This window comes from Primulina huaijiensis, chromosome 13, assembly GCF_012295235.1.
Source record: "Primulina huaijiensis isolate GDHJ02 chromosome 13, ASM1229523v2, whole genome shotgun sequence".
NCBI classification, from domain to species: domain Eukaryota; kingdom Viridiplantae; phylum Streptophyta; class Magnoliopsida; order Lamiales; family Gesneriaceae; genus Primulina; species Primulina huaijiensis.
Genome location: NC_133318.1, coordinates 3,089,524 through 3,098,975, shown reverse-complemented (window position 1 = coordinate 3,098,975; position 9,452 = coordinate 3,089,524).

The window sequence follows — 9,452 nt, the reverse complement described above, 5'->3', positions numbered from 1 at the left end:
GCATGCTCAATCATATTCTTTGAATACATCAAAATATCATCAATGAATATGATAACAAAATCATCCAAATATTTCTGAAACACACGGTTCATCAAACCCATAAATACAGCTGGAGCGTTAGTCAAACCAAATGGCATGACAATAAACTCATAGTGTCCATACCTGGTTCTGAACGCTGTCTTCGAGATATCAAAATCCCTGACTCTCAGCTGATGATATCCAGATCTCAAATCGATCTTGGAATATACCGAAGAACCCTGCAACTGATCAAACAAATCATCAATACGAGGCAAGGGATATTTATTCTTTACCGTTGCTTTGTTCAGTTGCCGGTAATCGATACAGAGTCTCATCGAACCGTCTTTCTTTCTCACGAACAGTACTGGAGCACCCCAAGGAGATACACTCGGTCTGATATATCCCTTGGCCAGTAGATCCTCCAACTGTTCTTTCAACTCCTTCAACTCAATCGGTGCCATTCTGTACGGAGCCCTCGAAATCGGAACTGTACCTGGCATCAACTCAATACTGAAGTCTATCTCTCGAATCGGAGGCAATCCCGGAATCTCATCTGGAAAGACGTCAGCAAACTCACACACCACTGGCAAATCCGCCAATGATGGGCTCAATTTCAGTAAATCAACTGAATAGACAAGGAACCCCTCTGCTCCTTTCTGCAATAATCGAGTCATAGATAATACGGATATCAAAGGAATTCTAGCTCTAGAACCCTTACCGTAAAATTTCCACTCTGCAGCCATGTCAGGTCTGAAACTCACAATCTTGTGGAAACAATCAACTGTAGCTCTGTACTTGGTCAGCATATCAATACCGATAATACAGTCAAAATCAGACAACTCAAGTACAATACAGTCTAGCTCAATCTCATGTCCGTTATACTGTAGCACACAAGATCTAACCGAAGTCACGGATATCAAACCTTTCCCCAAAGGAGAAGAAACAGATACTACAGTAAATAGGGACTCAACAGGCAATGCATGCATCAATGCAAATCTCTCAGAAATAAATGTATGCGATGCACCAATATCAATCAATACATATGCAGGATAACCAGAAATAAAACAGTTACATGCAACAACGTCATCAGGTGCGTCCTGTGCCTGCTCCACAGTCAAAGCAAACATCCTGGCCTGCTGTCTAGGAGGCTGGCTCACTGTCTGGCTTCCTCCTGGCCTCTGCTGTGACTGGATAGATGGTGCTGGCTGGAAAGAATGAACAGCTGAGGGTTGTCTCCCTGTCTGAGCCACTGATCCAGATGACTCTGCTCCCTGGGATCCCTGAGAACCTCTCTGGGGACATACTCTAGCAAAATGTTCCTGCTGTCCGCAAATACGGCAACTGCCAAACACTCCTCGGCACTGCTCTGTGGAATGTCTCCCTCCACACGTGCTGCAATAAGGTCCTGTATAACTTTGGCTCTGACCAGTCTGTCTCGAGCCACTGGAACTGGAAGAACTGCTGCCAGACTTCTTAAACTGTCTTCCTCTGGCTTTCAAATAGTCCTTCTTTCCACCACTGCTGCTACCACTCTCAAATCTGGGAGGGGGTTGCTGTGGTCTCGGTGCTGGGGCAACATATGAAGCTCCTCTCTGTCTCATCAGACCAGCTTCTGCTCCCTTTGCTCTGTTCAGGGCGTCAGCAAAGTTGTTTGGTCGCCCAGTGTTCACCAATGTAAATATCTCCGGATTCAAGCCATTGATGAACTGATCAGCCACCGCTTCTTCATTCTCGGCCACATGTGGAGCAAATCTCAGTAGTGTAGAGAATTTAGACACATATTCCTCAATGTTCAACTGCCCTTGTCTCAGATTCGCAAACTCAGCACCTTTATCCTTTCTGTATGACACAGGGAAGAATCTCTGATAGAATTCGGTTTTGAAGACATTCCAGGTAATAGGCGTACCTCGTTGCTCCAAGGCCCTCTTGGTCGTAATCCACCAGTTCTTGGCAACATCATGCAACTGGTGTCCTATCAGTTTCACTCTCCGCTCATCAGTGTAGTCCAAAGAGTCAAACAGCATCTCAATGTCATCTAACCAACTCTCGCAATCAACTGAAGTCTCAGTACCCTTCAGAGTCGGTGGATGGAACGACTGAAATCTCTTCAGCAAGGTTTCCATTGGTGTTGCTGTCACATCCATCGGATTTGCAGAGGTACTGCCCTGTTCTGGGATTCTTCGAGGAGGCATACCTGATTATCAAAAGGATTAGTAACCCAATACAACAAATCTGTTTCAATTCAGTCTCACCTCCGATCATCTTACTGCTGATCAAGAATCGGTTCTGATTCATTCTCAATTAATACAGTTTACCAATCAAATCAGATAATCAGGTAAATATGTAATAATAAAAGCAGTAATCATGCTAGCAATCAAAAGCAGGAAAGAAAACTCAATCTACCCCGCTCACTAGCTTCTATCTAAGGAACCTACTGCTCTGATACCAACTGTTGTGGGGACCCGGACGCTAATCATCTTCTTAATCGTCATTGGGATAATTGGATCAATGTAATTAATATGGGTCTACAATTTTTTTTTTTTTTATATAGTGCGGAACGTAATGGAATCAATCTAATTATACATATCAGTATAATAGTACAAGTCTTGTACAACAAACATCAAACTCAAACTAAGGTGTAACAACTAAATGTCAAGTGTTCCAAACCCTATATACATCAAAGTCCGAAGTCTCCACTCTAATCACGATCTCTCTCATCTTCTTCCTGACCCCGATCCTGTCCCACCTGTTGCCATGCACACATACAAACACGACAACAGCCGGATAATTCCGGTGAGAAATACATCCCAGTATAAATCAACAAAACATGCAATCATATAATCGATATAAAAGCATGAAACAAATATCAATCACATGTATTAAATCTGAAAACATAAATTGATATAAAACTTTAAATAACTCGTGACTCTACAGCTCAGACTAGACTCATTCCTAGTCTAGGGATCCCGGTTTCCAGACGTTGGCATACTATATCGAATCTCAGTAATAGAAGTAAATCCACTCCTAATCAAACATCGATATAAACCAAACATCTAGTGTCTTGACCTATCCGTCAAAGACTTTGGCACCTCCGCCAATAACTCCTCTGTGACAATGTGCAATGAGCCAATGACTACTCTATCACAGTCTGGCACCTCTGTCACAAGACCAATCGTCTAATCACGCTTTCTATAAATCAATAGAACAAACATATCAAGTCAAATCAATGCATATAATAACAATAAGTATGTGGTTTAGGGAAACTCAAGTTATATCTAACTCGAGTCATTCTCCCGAGTTCGACATTGACTTATACCTTTCGTTCGTAGTCTCGGTCTAAAGAAATATCAATTCTGAATTCAAGACTGTCTCTGTAAATCTGAAAGGACATATTGAGAATAATAATATCAACATTCCATTCACAATTCAATACTGAATCTGATCAATCTGAATTTAATTCAAATCAACGGCATAACGGCACAATCCCGATATCCCCGTCAATACAATAACAACATATATCAATTACAAACCATAACCCATATCCATTACAATCTGTAATCAATCCATAATCCAAATCTGTTCAATTTCAATCGATAAAATTAGAAAATCATAAAAATTCCAAAATCAACTTGTTTTTCGATCTGACTTCGATTCTACGATGTCTAGTATCTCCAGAACACGTAATATCAATCAACTACTGATTCCTTCAACATATAAATTTCAAACCATGATAGAAATGAAGAAAACTTACATCCTTGTGTAGCTCGTGACGAGAGGATCTCAGAACTGTGCTCGGATCTGAATTCTGATAATCAGATTTGGTATAATCAAATTCTAGGCTATGAAAGAATTTTGAGGAAATCTTGCTGGAGCTCTCGGTTTTCTTTCTGTCAAATTGAAGGGAAATGCAAGGTGTATATAGCCCATTATATGGTGGAGACAAGTGTCCTCAAATCCCATAATTGCACTTTAAACCTTGAAGTCTTCATTATTTGCAATTTGGTCCTCACAACTCTTTTTACTTTCATTTCACTCCTAAAGAATTATAAAAACCGTGAAATCTAATTCATCATTCCAAAGTTCATAAATCAAATAATATCAGATTAAAATGATAAAATCTCGGGCCTTACAATTCTCCCCCTCTNGAACATATAAGGAATATCAAATGGTGCTTTTAATTATAAATAAATTAAAAAATGGAAGACAAAACAGCACACGAATTACTACAACATCATTTGATGATTAATATATACATAAGACCAAATAACAATCGAAACACTATAACAACTTACTTCAACCAATATTTAAACAATAAAAAAATTGGTGAGGGCAAAATCATAATATATATATTATTAAGGGCTCAGAGGTAAAAAAACACAATTGAGAGTTTTANGAAATAATGGTGCTTAAATGGATTGGATGGCTATTATATTAAGACTGAAACATTGTATTGCAATATATGAATATGCAAATTTTTTATTAATATATCTTAATCATGGCTGCATCTTTGAGTCTCAGGTGCTGCAATTTTCTTGGATTAATAATTACTCTTAAACTTAGAAAAATCAATTCAGATTTGTTCAATAATCTTTTAGAATTTTCGAAACATGTGTCTGCATGTTTATAAAAATCCCTTGCATATTGATCAAAATTTTCGGGTCTTTAAATCTCTTTTTCTTCATTGGAAGTTTTGTCCTTGAAACTGGAAGTGGCTTGGTTTTCAATTTTTTTTCCAACCGTTAATACTAAAATAAAAAATCACTAATGAAATCAATATATAGTCCAAAATAGTCAATCTGAATTAAATCCCAAAAATTGTAATCAAGTCGTCATTAGCTTAACTTTAAAAACCCAAACAATTCTTTATTTTCACATTAAATATTGATTCCCATCAAGACCATGAACTTGGTTCTGCTATAGTCCAAAGTAAGCAATCAAACTTAAATCCCAAAAATCGTAACCAAGTCATTATTGCAGTTGCAGTTAGCATATCTCGGTTTGCAATTATTACGGAGAGGTCTTTTGGCCATTTTTTGCGATAAAACAAGTGGAAATGATCATAATACCTAAAAATGGTGACAAATAGATAATTCAAGAAATTTTTGGCACATATATAGATCGAATGAGATTTTTTCAAGAAATTTTTCAAAAATGTAAAGTTTTGAGATTTTGTTATATATGGATAGCCTACTTCATTATGTTTCCAGAACATTTTATGCAATCGAATTTCGAATTCTCTACGCAAAGTTATGAGCTCAACAAGAATTTCCAAATACGAAAAAAGACCTAGGCGTTGAGGCGTCTTTTGGCGGCACTGAGGCATATGTACCTAAAAATTTTTGGCATTGAGGTGCCTTCTAGTGGAGCTTATGCGCCCGGGAATTGAATTAGCGCCCGATAGACGATGCTTAAGCACCCTGTCTGCTCAACTTAATACGGTGCCTAAATTTCTCTCAACAGGATTATGAACCTGACGACACTGGTACCACTTAAATGTCACGTCCCGAGCCGATGTGTATCGATATCGGCGTGGTTTAACAATCACACTCGTAAACAACAAGCTCATAAGTATATAATTTCCAAACCAGTCTATTTCTCTCATGAAACGAAATATATTGTCTTTACAAATTCAAAATAGCATGATAATATAATGTTTTAAAGGAGCGAAATGTAAAACATAATCTAGTGAAAACGAAACTAAACAACGACATCAATCTTATTTTTATTCACAATCCTCAAAACCGAATTAGTTATTCATCCTCAATCGTTTTATTCATTCTTATGTGAGAGGTGTTTGGATTGGGCGGATGAGTGATATGGTCGTCACTCAGTAAATGAGTGAGGAAATCATCCCAATTTCGAAAAAAATACATATATAATAGTAGATTTTGACAACAAATAAAATAATTTTTGGATAACAGTAACAATAATTGGAAATTCAATTATCACTAATAACAATAATCATATTTCACTAGTGAATTGAAATAACTATATTTTTCATGGCTAAATTGATATTAGTCTCCTATATGTTACTCTCTAAGTGGTGATACCAATAATCAGTAATAAACAGTAATCATTAATGCATAATACGTGTAAGGTCAAAAATACGATAACGTAATCCAACTGCATGCAAATCTAGAGAAAATGAAAAATGCCTAATTATATCATTTTAATTGCATTAATTAAATGTGGTAGACATGTTTACATGTTTAAAATGTAGTTTTCTATTAAAATGCATAAAATCGTGTTTTAAAAGTTATTCGAGACGCGATCGAGGAACAAAGAATGTGGACCATAAAAGAGAAAATATTTTTATTAAATGATTGTTTTTAATTATTTAATATATAGTATATTTTAAATGGTATTTTCAAAAAATGGTGCTTTTTGATATATTTTTACACGCTGAATCGTATTTTAAACCGATAATCGATTTTCGACGAAAACATGGAATTTTTTAGAACTTGGCTAATATTTTCAAAAATTTTCCTAAACGAAATAATTTTCCTATATTCTAATGGGCCTATTGAACCTAGGTTATTGGGCTTAAACTTGTACCACATTATTATATACCAAAGTTTTGGAAGTTTCTAAACCCTAAACACTAAAACTCACTCTCAAACACATCAAGAGACCTATGGTTTTTTCTCACGCCACACACACTCATGGTTTGAAAGCTTCCATGCCACTTTTCGAAGGAAAAACGCGGCAAGCTTCCTCGTCTCTCCGCCAACGTCTCTCGCGTCAAGGATTGTTTTTCGTGCGTGAAATACGCAAAGGCAAGCCTTAATCTTTTTTCACTTATCGTTCATACCATACTACGTGTGTTATACATGATTGCATGAAAAACATGATCTACTCTTATATATTTTCGTTTTTATGACTTGTACATGATAAAACCTGGGTTTTCTTGCTTTTAAATTCATAGTTATGATGCACAAAGGGGCTGCCATGGTAGGGTCATTAAAAAGGACAAATTTCAGTAGGTTTAAGAGCCCCTAGATGCATGGTTAAGGGCTGAACACGAACTAGGAGAGGGCTGCATGATTTTTTGAGTTTTCTCATAAACTAGGGCTCGGCTTGTGCTTCGTAGAAGGGCACGACCACTAGCTGCCATAGGGACATGTTCAAGGGTCCTAAGAAGGTCTAGTCATGGTCCTAGATGGGCTAAGGGGCACCTGGTGTGTAAGGACCGTGTATCATATTATCGTAAATCATACTGTGATTATCGATAATTCACGAGAATGTTATGTGATTAGAGAAAATATGTTATGATAATGAAAGATTGTACTAGAAATTGATTTGTCATTGAATGATGTGCTGAACCGCAATAGAAATTTGACATATTTTACGGTTTTCAGCATAATTATCTGAATATTAGTCCAAATCAAATGAAACTAAATTCGTTGAAAAGCTAATACATAGTACTAAAACTTTCATGTTTTGAGTTTTGTTCAAATCCATTTGAAAATAAGGGCAAAATCATCTTGAAGTGTAACGTGGGCATTGTAATTATGCACTGACACATTTTGGGAAAATGAGCATAACTCTCGCGTCCAATATCCAAATTGAGTTAGGTTGATGGCAAATGAAAGCTAAGAAATAGATCTACAAATGTCATGTTGACCACATTTGCTAATTTAGACTCGAGGTTGTTGGACAGAACATCTCGCGCCCGAGCACGAGATGTTACCGCGCGAGACTGCCAAATGTGAGGTGATAAGAATGAGTTTGCTGTACGTTTTCTTCATTTTATTTTAGCAGCTTCGAGAGAGAGAAAGAGAACTCGATTTCTATTGTACGAAATCACCTCGACACACTATCAAAACTTGGAACAAAATATATATTCGGAATCATCGCGTCGAGAGCATTCTTTTGAGATAAGTTTCTTCTAGTTTCAGCACCTTTATTTATTAAAGTGCTGGAATAGCATGTATTTGAAGTCGAGATCCATATATGTAGTAGAATAACCGACAAGAAACTAAGTTTTGAAGTTGGAACTGAATTATGTTATGATTTCGATTTGATATGAATTTTTAAAGGTTCAAAAGATATTTGAAACCTATATTGTTAAATTTGAATGAATTTATTGATTGAAATGAATGTGTTATTGATGTAGATAGATTTTTATACGGGAATCTTCAGCTACATCGATTGGAAAGGAAAAATTGAGGTATGTTGCGACCGAGTAACATACGACATGTATCTGTATCATATAATATATGTTTGATTGATTTAACTGAGAATATGTGTCTATATGCCTTATTTGTTGAGTTGATGTGGCATACATGATATACACGTTGATCTATGATTCTTGGATACCTTGATATGATTGGATTTGATTCTGGGGTTTGTGAACATGATGTTGTGTTTAGCATTATGTGGCCCTTAAAGCATAGTCATTAGTGACCCCGATGATTGATTGAGATTTGGGATTTGATAGCGCTTTGTCGATGCTATCATATGAATATCCCTGATTGAGGCCGGTGTGCCAGCTCGAGCATTGATTTGATATCGATTCGATTGATTTTGATATATGCTCAGTGGATGGGCATTTGACCTGGTACCTCCACTTCATACATGTATTGCATATCATATATCATTGTTTAGATACTTGTGGTATATATTGTGGTTGTTTCATACAGAGTTTTGCCCACCCCTAGGGGGGCTGTTGTTGTCTTTGTGTATGGACAGTGACAGGTACTTCAGGTTATCAGGAGACCGGAGATGGTACTTCTGGAGGGAGTCACTGTTGATTTGAGGTTTAGTGGTTTATTCCAGTATATATATGTATCTATATACCGGGGCATGTCCCGAGAATATGAGTTGTTGTATGTATTTGAGTATTGATTATCTGTGGGCATATTTTATGATGTAAGATGAAATACTATTTTTAGTATTCAAGTGATATATTTTGGGTTAATTGTAAAAAAAATTTAAACTCGTTTTCTGCTATAATTAATTCACCCTAATCAAATTGCATTGTAATAATAATTAGGAGTTAAGAGCCCCACACGGTGCGAGGAAAAGGGTTATCGTTGCTAGGTGGAGTCGCGCGAGCTCGTGTAGTCTCGGGTGAGGGATGTACATGCTTGGGTTACTATGTCTGGTCCAGTAGGATCTAAGGGGTTCGGTTAGAGTCCCAGTAGGGTCAGTTAGAACCTGGTTGGGTCGGCCAAGGGCTAGGGTCGAAGCAAGTTAGGGTTTTTGAATTAGTGCAGGAATTTCCAGCAGGTATCTAGGCTTGATCAAAGGTTTTAATTGGCTTGATTTGGTTTTATATGGTATGGTTAGCTGTTAATAAGTTATGTTTCAAGTTTGGTAAGCTTTGGCTATGTTTCAAGTCGATTTGGGTTAAAACCGAGACGTAGGTTTAAGTTTTAAAACGAATTGAAAAATTAGTCGAAGAGCTTAATTTTACGTCTAAGAAATGCTTA